Raw genomic sequence first — 14,783 nt, 5'->3', positions numbered from 1 at the left:
GAATGCAGTCAACTTTTATCAACCTTGAAATTTCTCATCTTTTCTTTTTTTTTCCCTTTTAGTTCTCCATCACTGCACTGACAAATGCAAAACAGCACTGGTGCATACCTCAGCAGTCCCTACTGTTCTTTCTGCATGTTTGCATAGCATAAAATGAAGTGGTTTGTTGTGTTTTCTAAGCCTGGCATGCTAGCCAAATGTCCTGCTTCGAACAAAAAGAATTTGAATGATATCAAAATGAGCAGAGACGCATCTGTAACAAAAGTGAAACTGCCTTTAATTGGGAGTAAATATAACCAGTTTGAGACAAAGTACGGCAAATCGGAAGACAATTTTGGATATTTTTTAAAATTTTTCAGTTCTGCACTTACTCAGACATAATTAAGTTCAAAAGTATTCTTTTTTAAATTTCAACACTATTTTTTTTCTTTATAAGAGTATTTTAAGATAGCTGGGGGGAAAAATACCCTTTACAGTTCACCAGCCTCATATCTAATGTGTTTGGGGGTCGATGTGTTCAAGCTACACCCCCCAAGTTCCCCCTCTACTGTGTCATAAAATAAAGATGCCAGGTCTGACCCTGGTGTGAGTGAACATTAACACTCATGCTGCTGCCCCCCACCCCACCAGTCAGGGGTCATAAGGCTACATGGAAGGGGGGGGGATCATTCTTACACACTGACAATCTATAATGGCATCTTAAATGTTGTACCTCAGGTTGTGTGTATTTTATCTTAAAAACTAAACAACAATGATTTACAAAATGTATATGACCAAAAAAGTTACTAAAATAATTGTTTTTGTTTTTATTGTCATCTAACATTTCTGTACAGCGGTTTCTTTTTGGTAACATAGAGAATGGTAATTATTAAAAATTTTTGCTACAACTTTCATGATTGAATGTACTGTTTTTAAAAGGTTAATTTCCAACTCAAGTGTCCATAATAATCCATAATAAATGATTTTTTCACACTTTATTTAAACTCAGCCTTTATTGAAACAACTGTGTGTAAACATTTTGTTGTTTTTTTCAAGTATGAATTGAGACAAAAACAAGTTTATAAAGAATTAGATTACACTTCTAGTAAAGTTAGTCAAAATAAGAAGCATTTTTGGTTTAAAATAATAGAACACTGGCATAGTTTGATTCTGGGGACTAACCAGTCACAGCGATCTGTTATTCATTAATAGAACACATTGCTGCTTGCCCCATTGTTCAAATTCTCACCATAAAGAAAGCTTTTCTTCTTCCTTTTTTGTGAATTGTTTGTAGTACATCTAAGGCTCAGAAATGAGAAGAGGCAGAGTAGAGCAGCATACCCTCTGTAACAGCGTCACCCCGGTGCATTATTCAGCCTGGCCCTCACCCTGACTGCAGGGAGCCGAAGATGTCAGACATGGCTAACAAGCTATTGTAGAGAGGAGGCACGGACACCAGACCTGCCAAGGCTGGCCAGACTTTAGACTGAGTTACATATTCTGTGGTGACATGACAACAGAATGAAAGAGAGTAAAACCCAACTGACACTAATTTAGACCGATATTTCTCTTGTAATATTAAACAAAAAAAAAAAGAAAACATATTTTAGGTGTATTTATCAATAACGTCCATCTAAAAGACAAAAGACAAACAATCCAGACATGGAAACAAGGCAGAATAAGAGGATTTATACGCAAACTACGATATATAGGATTTATTTATCCGTTTAGTGGATCCACAGTGAGCTCCTAAAACCTCCCCCTGCAACAATTAGGGGAGCGTAGATCACATTCTTGCCTTTGAGGAGGCCACATAACACTACAAGGCTTTGGAACATCTCATTCACATGGGTAACGGTCTGGAAGATGCTTTACAAGATGGATTTATATGTGGCCTGCGCTGCTTTCTAGTGATTGAATGTCTGCGTGCATGTGTTGAGCTGACTTTGCGTGGATGTGTCGAGGGACTCATAAGACAGGTTTGAATTAGGCATGAGATAGAAAGAGGGCGTGTGTGCATTTGTCCTGGGCAACATGTGCAACTCAGAGCCCTTTATGGTGCAAGAGCATGTAGATTCTGGCCAAAGGCAGATGTAGACTCATCCCTGAAAGTCTGAGATGTAAATAAAACAAAATTTGGTGCAAGGGATTATTTTTAAAATGGATCCAAAGCATTCTCGGAAATTATAAATCAGGAATAATAGAGTGACAAGAATATTTGATCAAACATCATACTTTTTTTTCCCCTCACTTAGAATCCTCTGGTGGCTGATAACATCCAGGTGCACAAAGTGAAATCAAATTTGCAAAAAACCTCAATCATTTTCATCTGTGCATTTTACAGCTTTAAAAAGGAGGTTAGCTAAAGCTTTAAACACCACAGAGACTATAAAACCTGAGCTAGAGAGTTCTGGGAGACATACAAGCAGTTTCGTTTAATCTAATATTGATTTACAAACCACAACTTAAAACAGCCCCCGGTCACGGTTCATTGCTTCCAGCCCCTAACAAAGAGAGACGGATGCTGAACTTGAGGCAAGGCACTGAAAAACTGTGGAGCCTCCTGCTCAGGTTTTAGGTGTCTCTATGTCTAGACATTTACATCCCTACGACTAAAAAGAAAAGATCACACGGCCATTTGAAGAAGAGCAGTAAAGTAACAGCTTGTCATTGATTTTTAGGATGGTGGTTGAACATGCACTAATGCGGTTGCATCCTTTCAGCAACTTCATTTTTGCTGTAATGACAGCTAACACGTAGTGACACGCGATCACTTGAAAGATCTTATAGACCCTAATTAATTTATTCTCCAATCCTATTCCGGCGTTTTACAAGTTCATATTGATTAACACAATTAAATGACAGTTAGTTGAAATCAGTGTCTCTGTTTTGACCTCACAACAGACTGTTGTGACAACTGCCACAGCAACAGAGAAGAATTATCGTGATTAACTCGTTTCAGGCAGATAATGTATGGGCAGCATGCTGGGAGAGACATTACTGGAGTTTTTATTTTTTTTCTCAAGTTATAATATTGTTTACAGACAACAATAAAAATGCATTTGTAAAAACACAGTCCTATAGTTGTGTGTAATAAAGTATTTGGTATAAGAATCAATTTCACTCAGTTAAAAAAAATTAAAATGACAATTTTTGTGTTGTTTTTAATTTTTTACACTTTAAAAATACTTTCAACACATGTTAACACATGTTCTTTAAATTTGTTGTTTAATTTTGTTTGTTCATTCATTAATTTTGACTAAAACACACGTTTATTGGCTTTTTCAGAAGCTTTGGGCAACAATTTTTTTTAAAAACGTAAGAAAATGCTTAAAAACGTAACATTTTCTGAATTAAACAAGTTTTGCCATTTAATAAATATGCATAAAACAATTTTAGGCAGCTGTCAAGTGTCTTAAATGCACAGTTTATGTTTCTTTCTATTTAAAATAGTATTGGAAAATATAGATAAGAAAAGGATATTTAGGAATTTGTCAGTTTTCTTTGAAAGTACTGGCAAATACTTAGAATTCTTGTAAATCCCTCTTATTACTCAGTTAAATATACAGAGTTAATTGAGCCTAATTTCCATCTATAAAGAAACAGCTTTTGCCAACAAACATGCATGAAAACCATCTTTACGTTCTGTTTTATAGTTCTCATCTGGGACACTGAACATATGGCATGCGCTACAACGAGTATGGATCCAATTTACATTTTAATTCACCTTTAGGTAAATGCTTCCACATGAGAATTTACTCTTGAAGGAAAGTAGGGCTCTTAATCATCAGCAAAGACTATTTGTTCAAAGGTTTGTACAGCACATGCATGTGCAAATATGCTTTCCCTCCTTGCATTTATAGCAAACACAATAACAACAGTAGTTATTTCTATATCTGATGTAAATCTTTGGGGTATCACCCTTTTCATGGTTTGTTTTTATTTGGTTGTGCTGCATTTACATTTCATAAGCTCACCAACCTTTTGTTCATCCCTCGGCACTGACTTGTCACCTGGTTGATTTGCTGGACCAGTCTTTTTTTCCAAGCAGGTCAGTGGCTGAAATGATTTCCCTTCTGCAAATGAATATTTACATGGCTGTTAACAGGTGGCGAGTAGTTTAATGGCGGTAATTGCTCCATGGCGCGTGTAGAAGGACAAGTACTGGAAGACTTGTGTTGCTTGAAGCTATCTCACTTCTTTGATTGGACTTCCCATGGGATGAGAGTGCATATGGTAATGCGAGTCGTGTGTGTGTGTGTGAGAACATCCTACTTCACAAACTATGAATAAATGTAGCCCTGTGATCTTTCATGATGGTGAGTTTCTTTTACCCCCTATTTATTAGCTATCTTGCATGAACTGTATTCCATTAGAAACATGAAAAACACATTTTTGTTGTTAAAAATCAATTTACTAAATAAAGCAAAAACAATCATACCATCTGTGCATGTCATCAGCCTACGACGTTGGAGTTTTTGGATTAATCTTTCTTGAGCTGAATCTAACCTACTTGTGCTCTGGGAGAAAAATTGGGTTTCATCGTGCGTCTGACAGCCATGCAAACGTTAAAACCGTGGAATGTTTGAAAGCAGATGGATGTGACAGGCTCCTCCCTTTCACTCCCAAAGAGGGTGACATCACCACATATGGCTGCGGTGATTGATCTGACATTGTAGAGTGATAGCTTTGTAGATGGAGGGAACAGGGAGGGGGAAAAGTGAGGGTAAAGAAAGGTGGTTATTCATGGTTGGATTCATATGCTTAAAAAGATGGAAATGTCAGTGCGTTTCTAAAGTCACTGTGTGTGTGTGGAAAATACTTTTTTTTTAATTAGCCTCTAATATTTGTCTTTAACAATCATTTGAAATCTGAAAAATGGACCTTCATTAAAATAGAAAGATATAAATATGCAAAAAAAAAAACAAAAGTAAAATAAAATAAGTAATAGCTGGTAGAGGCAGAACAGAAGCCAGGAGCTTGTCTTGCCCTGCTGTGTTTCTGGCAGATTGCTATGGAGCCTGTCATTGCAACCAGCAGGGCATTGAGCCACTACATGGCTTTCAGCAGGGGAGCTGAATAAATCACTGGAACACACACAGTCCAGCTTACAGCTGACAAACCCAAGACTGCCCTCATCACATCTATGTTTTCTGCTGCAGTGGTGTCAGCAAAATAAGCGCCTTTCATTCGACTTAAAGATTCATTAAACAGTAGCTGCACACAGAGAAATTTGCAGCTGCACATTAGATCAGATGTCAGAATTTAAATTCCTCACATGGATCATCGGAGTATTTGTTTATTGAAAAACCAAGCATCTCCTTTCATGAAAATATAAACTCGGGCAGGCGTAATATTTATGTCCTTGTCGAGGAGCACGAGGTGCATTTTACAGGAACATTAAAATCACGAACCTGTGAAACAGTTTTGTTCCAGCTCATAAAAAACAAAGTATCCCACGGATCCTGTGTCACATACAGAAGACCCTAAACAATAATGCATAGCTGACAGCTAGAGCGCCCCCTTCCTAACTCTAAAACATTTGACAAGTATAACCAAAAATAAAGCTTGTGGACTTTTTTTGTATTTCCATGCAAACACAATCCAAAGAGGTGTGAAAAAAGACACCTTTAAATAATATGATTTAATAATTTAAATAAACAAAAGTCTATATTCAATAAAAACACCTTGAAAACATACGAGACAATGCTAAGTACCAAATTCAGTTTGCTTTGACTTGTGGGTGATTTCTATTATGTAATTGCATCTTTCAGTAGTATGAAAAAGGTGAAAAAAATATTAATTTTGAGCTCAAATCCTGGGATTGATTAGTCTCTGAACTTTAAATAGGTATGTTTTTGAAATGTTTTGTTGTTTTCTAATGTTGTTTTGTCCACGAGTTTACATCCTCTAATACACAGACAACCTCAGAAGACACTAGAATGACAAAGTCACCTATTTTACTCCCAAACGTTTAATGAAAAAGCATGAATGCACTGTAACTAGGTCAGAAAATAATAGCCTTTACTCCAGGGAACAGCGGTTTGGATACAGAAATGTCTATTATGAGGAAGAAGACAAGCATGTATTTACATGACACGCCCATGCAGGCCTCCATCATCAATCTTGCATCTCACAGGATGCAAACTCAGCCAAGAACTGGGGTGTGGGATAGAAGTCATAGTAAACAGCATGAATGCTTGCCAGCTGCCTATTTAAAGTCTTTGTTTATCCACAGAACTGTGAATCTTTTCCTGTAGTGTCACACTAAACATGGACAATATTCACGCATTGTTGCCATGGGAAATATGTTTGCCATCTCACTAAATGCCCATATGGCTGGATTTCCATTTCATTTGGATATCTACAGGATAAACTCGACTCAAAAAGGTTTAGCCTTTACAGCTGGAAGTGGAATAATAAATATCTTAGTAAAATAAACGTACAGCAGATGATTAGCATTAGTACCTTGAGTTTACATGAGATTTGACCCAATTAACAATTGGTTGTCAAAGGATCTACTGAATTTAAGAGCAATGATACATGAAATGAAAATGAGGAAAATCTGTTCTATTAGGAGATTCAATCTCTCCTTCTTGAGGGAAGACTGACTGTCTGAGAGGTTTTGAATTTGACAGTTAATCTCCTGATTTAAAAGTAGTCTTGGAAATGCGAACTGATACATCTTTTACCATCTTAATTATGCTGAAAAGGGTCTAAGTGGTCTCATCTGTGTTGTGGAGTTGGAAAAAGTTTCTGCATCTGATGATGAAGAAGCAAGGCAGCTTTTACACTTGCTGACCAGGTCGGCACGATGGAGAACCATTTAGTTCTAAATCAATTCCAGAAGGATATGTGGGACTGTGATGACATCTGCCTCATCGAGTCATGGCTGAGTCACACAATCCTGGACGATAGCATCCAAGCAGCAGACTCCTTCACAACTCATTTTGTGGACAAGACCACCAATTCAGGATGGTGATGAGACAGAGAAATTTTTATCCTCCTTATTTATCTCTGCTCGCCAAAGTTGGAGCTCCTCCCCACAAGATCTGATTTTTGCGTCTTTGTCAGGAGTCTTCTTTCATCACCTGTGCCATGTTAAAGTAAATATGGAAATGTCTCTCTCTGACCTGCACCAGATCTTCACCAGCCAACGAGCTAATCAGATCCAAATCAGAGGGCTTTAACAGTGTCAAAAAGTAATACTAGATTTGAACCAACATTCCACATCCATTACTAATATTCTTACTTTTTCATGTTAATGATTTATTCTATCCATGGTTGTGTGTGTCTGTGTACAGTAGGCAGATTGGATACACAGACATGTTAATTAGCACAGTTCTAGGTTAAGTTTTATATGTAACAAATTTATCTGAGATTACAATTTAATTAAAAATTTGAACACTGAATAGGAAAAGAACACTAACCTTAAGAAGAAAATCATTAGAAAGTAGTAAAATTAAAATTTTTAATTAACAAAGCTTCTTATAATTGGATATCAAAATCTAGAAACACATGCATTAAAAAGGAAAAAAATAAGCTAAAAAAAGCTAACTGTTAGGTAAAATTACTTAAAATTGAATTATATGTTTTGCAAGTTCTAAGCAAATGGTTTGTATTGTACCTAATTGTAGTTTATTTTGAATGCAGTGACAAAAAAAAAAAAAAAAAAAAAAAAAAAAAACTAGAGTAGTTAGTGGAAATGATTCATTTTAGAACAAAAAGTGAAAAATGAGAATACCATCTTAGTAAAAGTAGTCCCATCGTGATGAATTATCATAAAATAGAAAACCAGCACTTATTCTGAGAACATAAGTCAAATTTTTTTGTTTCCAAAATAATGACAATAAATACCAGTGTAACTTTATTGAACTAAAAAATAACATAATTGAAATTGAGCCAATAAATTATGGTGACATTTGAGTTTTTGTGAGTATTACATTACGTTTTCTGACATCTTCGCATCACACATAGCCGAGGATGGGGGTAAACAGACTTGACATTAAATGGAACACAATGGAACAAATGTTGAGCTGATGATTTTAAATTTACCCATCAATAAAAAGACCAACCGCTCATAAAAAATCAGATCATTCTAAAAAATTGCCATAAATATAAAACAAAGGTTGACAAATTGGTGCTGTCTTTCCTTTGTAGCAAGCCACTATGTGGTCATTTAGTGAACTGAGGTGGCTCCATTTACTTTTATTTTTAAACCTGTTGCAAACAGGAAGTCAGGGATTTGACCTTTAGTTTACCAACAATTCCCTTTATTGCAGCTTCCTGTCCTTTCCCTGTTTTTGATTCATTTAAGGTTTAAAAAAAAATACTTATTTTTATGTGCATCAAAACTTTCTTCTTCAGTCTGCACCAGTTTTATTGGGAAAAATAATCCAAACTTCCTGAGCAAATGGACAAGGGTTTGATTAAATAGAAACAGAACATTTTTACTAATACCCTCAACAGTCCTAATTGCTTCAGCATCTTCTCTGAGTAACCAGAGAAGATTTAGTTTTAATGTGAAGGCATGTGATCTCGAGGCCCCCTTCTTTGAAGAAAGGGGTCTGGAAATCACTTTAGTCACTCTAACAGAGAAGTACTAGGTGTTTATTTTTGTCAAACTTAGACTATATAAAAAAGTTCTTTGGAATGTGTTACGTGAACTTTTAAAAATGTATTGTTTCTTTACATAGATTTTCTTTCCATTCCTATGTTTTCCTTTTTAAACTCTAAGTAAACACTTTAATATTCCCTTATAGATGCTTAAAGTATTGTTCATGTCCCATTTTGTGTGGTTTAATGAAAGAAGGAAAAGCTGTATATTTTCCGTGAAAAATTAAGTATCCTCTATATTGTCTTGTTTTCTTGTTTAACAAGGATAATGACATGTTCTGCTGTTTCATTAAGCTTTGTGATACATCACTTTGAATCAAAGCCTAAGGCAGTCTTATCACACAACATCGCGCATCTCTCCGTAAGGTGGATGTAAACATTTTGTTTTTATAAATATCACACATGTCATAATTCATTTTATGTTCATACAATACTTTTACAAAGTAACTATAAATAAAATTATGCAGCTTTAAGAAAAACAAAAAAAGACCTAAAGGAAAAAACACAAGAGCCTATAGGGAAATATTGTTTGCTATATGGTTATTAATTAAATTACATGTTATTATATCATATTATATTATTTTATTAATGCTTTTATCGATAGAGATGTGTGTAAAAGAATCAGAAATAATACTTTTGGAGGGGTAACATCAGGGACAGCACCCTGGTGCTTTGCTTTCCTGGGGTTCCTGCAAAATCTCTATATCCAAGTTTATTTATTTTATCGGCACAGACTTGAAGTCTTTTGATTTCTTTAGTTCTCCATCGATGCTTCTATGCTTCCAACCAAAACTCACAATGGTGGCAGCTCAGTCAACCGCTGTAAAAACATGTTTTTACCTTATCTCAAAGTCTGGTCAAAATAAACACAGAACCGCATCCTGAACAGTTCCACACTTGCAGCACAATGTGCCACATTGAAGAGCCAATTTTGAGTTAGTAATCAAATATTCCAAATATATAACGTGAGTCATAAAAGCAAAAAAGCAAAAAAAAAAAAAGCAAGCTTGAATTTGGATTCAATGATTTTGACCACTTGGATGTAAAGGATGTAAAGTGAAAAATCTGCAAAAACATTGTGTGACAGGTGCTGAACTCCGAACATGCTGAAACACACAGTACCCAATCAACAATTCTCAAGCATCTGAAGGAGCTCTGGCAAATCAGCAGTGCCATCTGTGTGCATCATTATGTAATTAAAAGTTAGACTCGGTGATTGATGTTGCTAAACTTTCCAATTATGCATCTCTAAGTGGCGTGTCATTGTAAGACATCCATTTTAGCTCATAGTAAGATGGAAGAGATATCTCTGTAGGGAAATCATAAAGGAGAAGACAGCCACAGAATGAGCAATGAACCAGTTTAGAAGTGATTATCAATCAGAACCCACAGCTGGGAAGTGACTTTTTTAAAGGCAGTCTAAGACTAACTTTAGAGAGATCTGTTTTTTGTTTGACAGCCATGGCTTCGGTCAAGACATTTGTGGCGACTTTAAGGCGCTGTAGACATCCATGTGTTTATTGTTGATCAAAAAATAGGTAACCATAAAAAAAACCTTATTCCAAGGATTCCAAAATCATTCCAGGTGAACATGATAAATGAAGCTGTCAACTAAAAATAGCAGGACCTGCCCATCCTCTCCATGCACAAACCATCATAAAAAAACAATGCGGGGGAAACTGTACATTAAGCCAAATTCCCTCCCTGATCCTGTGACATTTCCAAAACCATTGCGGCTAAATCAGTTTTGAACTATTTTAAATGATAAATAAATATAATTTATAAATTAATGAGTTCTCTGATTATCCAATGACAATGAAAAATCTACATTTTAAAATCAGTTTTAGACGTGCATTTTTGCATTTGGAAGCTAAAATCATTTATTTAATTAAGGCATAATCTTAATTTCTTATCACAATGGATAAACTCCTCCTTGATATTTTTTAAGTGTTGTGTTTTAACTGACAGCAGGGGCGGAGCTACGGGGGGCTATAGGGAAGGCAGCTGTCCTTTCAGCAAAAAGCTTTGCCCCCCAATTATTGAGTCAATAACAGTATCATTATTGAAAAATATTGAAAAATCAGCACTGTAAGTTTGTTAAAAGTCCCCCTCCTATCGTCTGTTGTGATCCCAGTTAATGTTTTTGTCGTTTTCTACGACATAGTTTCTTCAGAGCAGCAGGAGATCATTAGAAATTTATCTCTAAGATGTGGGCAGACTGTAGGCGTGAAGAAACCCTACAACCATTTCCCATCACCCATCTATTAACATGTTTTGCCACTAGATTACAGCCCAATTTAATATTACCGGTGCAAAAAAAGAAAGAAAAAAGAGCAGAAATGCAATTTTAAGCTTCATTTTCTTCATAAATTCTTTCATTCTCATTATCATTCCTAATCTTCATACATGTCTTCCAGAAAAATGCCATAAGAAACACCAAAAACACACTTTTCATTAGAGTGGGTCTTTTAGCTTTAGTAAGAGCACATCAGCTAAAAGAAGCACTGTTTTATTATTATTGACAATAACAATAATAAATCTGTTGAAATACCTATTTTGGATCATTTTATTTGAAACGGCCTTCCACTCTGCTGTTCTCCTTTGCCACCATTCCAAATTCTTCTTTCCCCCCTTCCTACATAAAATATTCTAGCTCCGCCACTGACTGACTGAAAGTGTTCATGGGAAAAATGAGATGAATTTTGAACACAGTTCCATGTTTGCTTTGCTTGTCATTTTAGGCATTTAAAGATGAGCCTGAACTATTTAACTTTTTCCAAAAGGTTTTTACACTTTCTTACCAAAGATGAAACTTCAAGTTCCCTATTAATTTTCTCAGTACTTGAAGGCAAAATGAAAAGCCAAACTACTAAATTATGATTTCACCTTTCATTTGCAGTTACATTTGTTAAATTAGGTGAAAAAAGAAATCCTACAAGTATATGATTTTCTATTTTCACCTCGATATTGTCCTTCCTGTACCAGATGGAGCAATGCCAGAGAAGAAAGGTGTTCGCTACATGCCCAGCTGTGCAAATTGTTAATTTTCAATCAGTAAACAGTAAACTGAGTTGTCGGCTGAAGCAAATATGATAATTGTTTGTGGATTACAGAGATCTGGCAGCCAACTCGACGGAGGCTGTGAGTAAACGGAAAAAAGCTCAGCTCAAACAAATGCAGTTACTCAGCCAGACAAGCAAGATCCTCAAGAGAATTTATGCAGACTGTGAGCACAGGAGGGTCTTTTCTTGCATAGTTTGTTCAACAATTCTAACAAAATTAAACATCTACAAATAACTTGCTTTTTGTTTGTGCTCTTAAGTTTAAGCTATGAATACATACAACAAGTTTAAAATATTGTCAGAAATCTGTCATTACCATTTTGGCTGGATTTTCTAAGAGTTATGACAAATATTGAAAATATCTTTTTATTCAGTAGGATGTTATCAAACTTTTTTTTCAGTGAAAATAAGTTTCTTACACTTATTTTTAATGCAGAAAATAAAAGGAACAAATATACATTGCTGAAAATAAACCCATCAAAAACAGACAGAAAATATAGATAAAGCATTAGATGATGATGTCTCAGACATTCAGAAATGAACCTGAAGGGAGACAAAAGTTTTTTTCCCCATCAAGTCTGTTGATGAAGTCTTTGTGACATGCTTTGGTCAAAATGCCACAGAGACACTTTAGAACAGCTGCCTTGTTTTAGCCAGGTCTTTACAGCTTTCTTATAGCTCTTCTGGTATTTCCTTGGTGAATTAGCTCCACAAAAACTAATGATCTCATCAAGCTGCAGTATGCCTTTTGAATTTTTACCCCAATGATTTCTGATTGACCACTCATTGATGTGAAATACAGAATAGACTTTTTTCTCAGTCTCTACAACAACCTTTTGCTTTTCTATTAATATAACATTTCCCATATAATTAAATGAATGTAAGAAGAACAGAGGCCAAATTGAACACTATCGAGTATTTTACTCCTGATTTGAACCTAAAATAAAAGGTTTGGACTCCTAAAAGTTAGATGAAGAGATGCTCTAGACTCCCAGTAACCATGAAGAGGGTGAAGTCGACAAACAGGTGAGTGAAAATGGCTACTAGTTCTTCAAAAACATCACGTATCATGTTTGAGCATTTGAGGATTGTTTTGGTATGTCTTTAGAGTCCCACTCTGATCATCTTTTTTTTCTTCCAATTTTCTTTATTAAAATCTTTTATTAACAGACATTCCAGTGAAAAACATTTACAATTTCGAATGAGAAAAAGACTCAAAGAATGTCACCCTCCCCCCAAATCATTCAGCCCTTTTACCCTCCCATTCTACCATCCCAATCCCACCCCACCTCCCCTCCCCTCCCTTCCTCGGCCAAAGATAAAAAATAAACAATGAAAAAAAAATTATAAGAATAATAAACCAAAATAAATAAAAATATTTTTTAAAAAAAATAAAAAAAAATATGTAATTTGAGTACAATTATGAACTTAGGAGGAAAATTTTGTTGAAAACATGATTATAGTTCAGTTTTATTTAAAAGGTAACATGGTACTGACAAACTGTAGAAAGGGATTCCTGGTGACCTGAAAGGATTTAATTGAGCCTCTGAGTGAGAACCGAAGTTTCTCAAGTTTAAGATTGTAAATTACGTCGCGGAGCCAGGACATTCGAAGGGGGACGGGGATCTTTCCAGCTCAGTAAGATCAAACGACGGGCCAGCAGAGTGGTAAAAGCCAAAGCCCGTTTCATTGTGCCTGGTACAGCATCATCGGGAACGACTCCAAATATTGCAGTGATCGGATTAGGTGTGAAGTGATAGGTGTAGGCTCCAGATAGCACATCAAGCACATAAAGCCAGAACTGTTGCAGCACAGGACACGACCAAAGCACGTGAACGTGGTTAGCAGGGGAGTTTCGACATCTGCCACAGGCGTCGTCAATAGAATGATAAATTTTGGCAAGTCTAGAATTAGTGTAATGAACCCTGTACACAACGTTACACTGGATCAATGTATGGCGAGCACAAATAGATGAAGAGTGGACGAGGGACAGCACAGAATTCCAAAGTTGTTCTGTCAACTCGAGATGAAGACTTTCCTCTCAGGCAGTCTTAACAGTGTTGGTTGATGTTGAGGTGGATAGCCAAATGTTTTTTTTATAAAACTGATAAACAACCTTTACCTACAGGGTCAACAGCGAGTAGTACTCTGATCATCTTTTGAGCTATTTTCAAAGCTCAACAAATACCACCTTAAGTACTTTATGAACCGAAATTATTAATTCGTCATTCCTATCACTTTCGTACTGTCATGTTTAAAGATTATTGAGTAACAGTTTAATCATCGCAAAGTTTTTGATGACCAGTTCTGCAGGTTTTTCAAGCAAACTGACCCAGATTATGATCACATTCAGTTGCTCTTTGCTTTGTTATTCAGAAGGTGTTAATTTCCAGTCATTTAAAACAAATAATGTTTACACTTTTGCAATAATTTGGATTGTATGTAACTGGCATCAATGGAATCAAAGTGATGGAAAATTGTTACTTCTTTAAGAATTTGTATGGTGTGTTAAATGAATATTCATCTAATTTCCACACATTCTGAATCCCTTTTGGGGTCATGGCGCTGCTGGAGCCTATCCAAGCCACTCTTGGGTCAAGGCGGGGTGCACCCTGGGGCAGTCCATTGCAGGGCCACATAAACACACACAGCCACACCTCAGGATAATTTAGAATCATCACTATGAAGCACATTTTTGGACTGTGGGAGGAAGCATGCATGAGAAAAACATGCAAATGTTTTTTAAAATATTTTGCAGAAAAATATTTCCTGGGTTTGGGATACATCAGTAATTAGACATCAGTAGAAAAAAATATCAACTTATCCCCAACCTTTTTATGTCAGTTTTGAAATTAATCACAAATTTTATCATGTCTACAGCTTGATCAAGAACCTATCACCTGATTTTAGTAAAAAAAAGAAGAATTCAACAATTTCTTATTCATTCAAACTCATCTTTAATGGCAAAAATGATTGTTTGTTGTCATTTATTTTTTATGTCTGATTAGTTCCTTTTACAGTTCCCATCCAGTTAAGCACATTTCTGGAGTTTCTAGTGAAAAGCTGCAAAAAAAACTTCATTTGATGTTTTTCTTTCACTGGTGAAATGATCTAATCTCTTACTAC

The 14,783-nt window shown here is 35.7% G+C and overlaps 1 protein-coding gene and 1 long non-coding RNA gene across 3 annotated transcripts in view; one reads left to right on the top strand and one right to left on the bottom strand.

Moving 5' to 3' along the window:
* The window catches only part of LOC101160704 (uncharacterized), a 70,418-nt gene that overhangs the window by 31,460 nt on the left and 24,175 nt on the right, over positions 1-14,783 (top strand). The window lies entirely within an intron of this gene.
* Positions 3,912-14,783, bottom strand: part of LOC144990120 (uncharacterized) — a 41,238-nt gene continuing 30,366 nt past the window's right edge. Inside the window, exon 2 of the long non-coding RNA XR_013654074.1 lies at positions 3,912-4,055. This is a non-coding gene — a long non-coding RNA (uncharacterized LOC144990120). The remainder of the gene's footprint in view (positions 4,056-14,783) is intronic.

This window comes from Oryzias latipes, chromosome 24 (genome assembly GCF_053564925.1).
Source record: "Oryzias latipes strain Hd-rR chromosome 24, Olatipes_Hd-rR_3.1".
NCBI lineage: Eukaryota > Metazoa > Chordata > Actinopteri > Beloniformes > Adrianichthyidae > Oryzias > Oryzias latipes.
The sequence above is the reverse complement of the archived record's forward strand: the minus strand, read 5'-3'. Positions and strand labels throughout refer to the sequence as shown.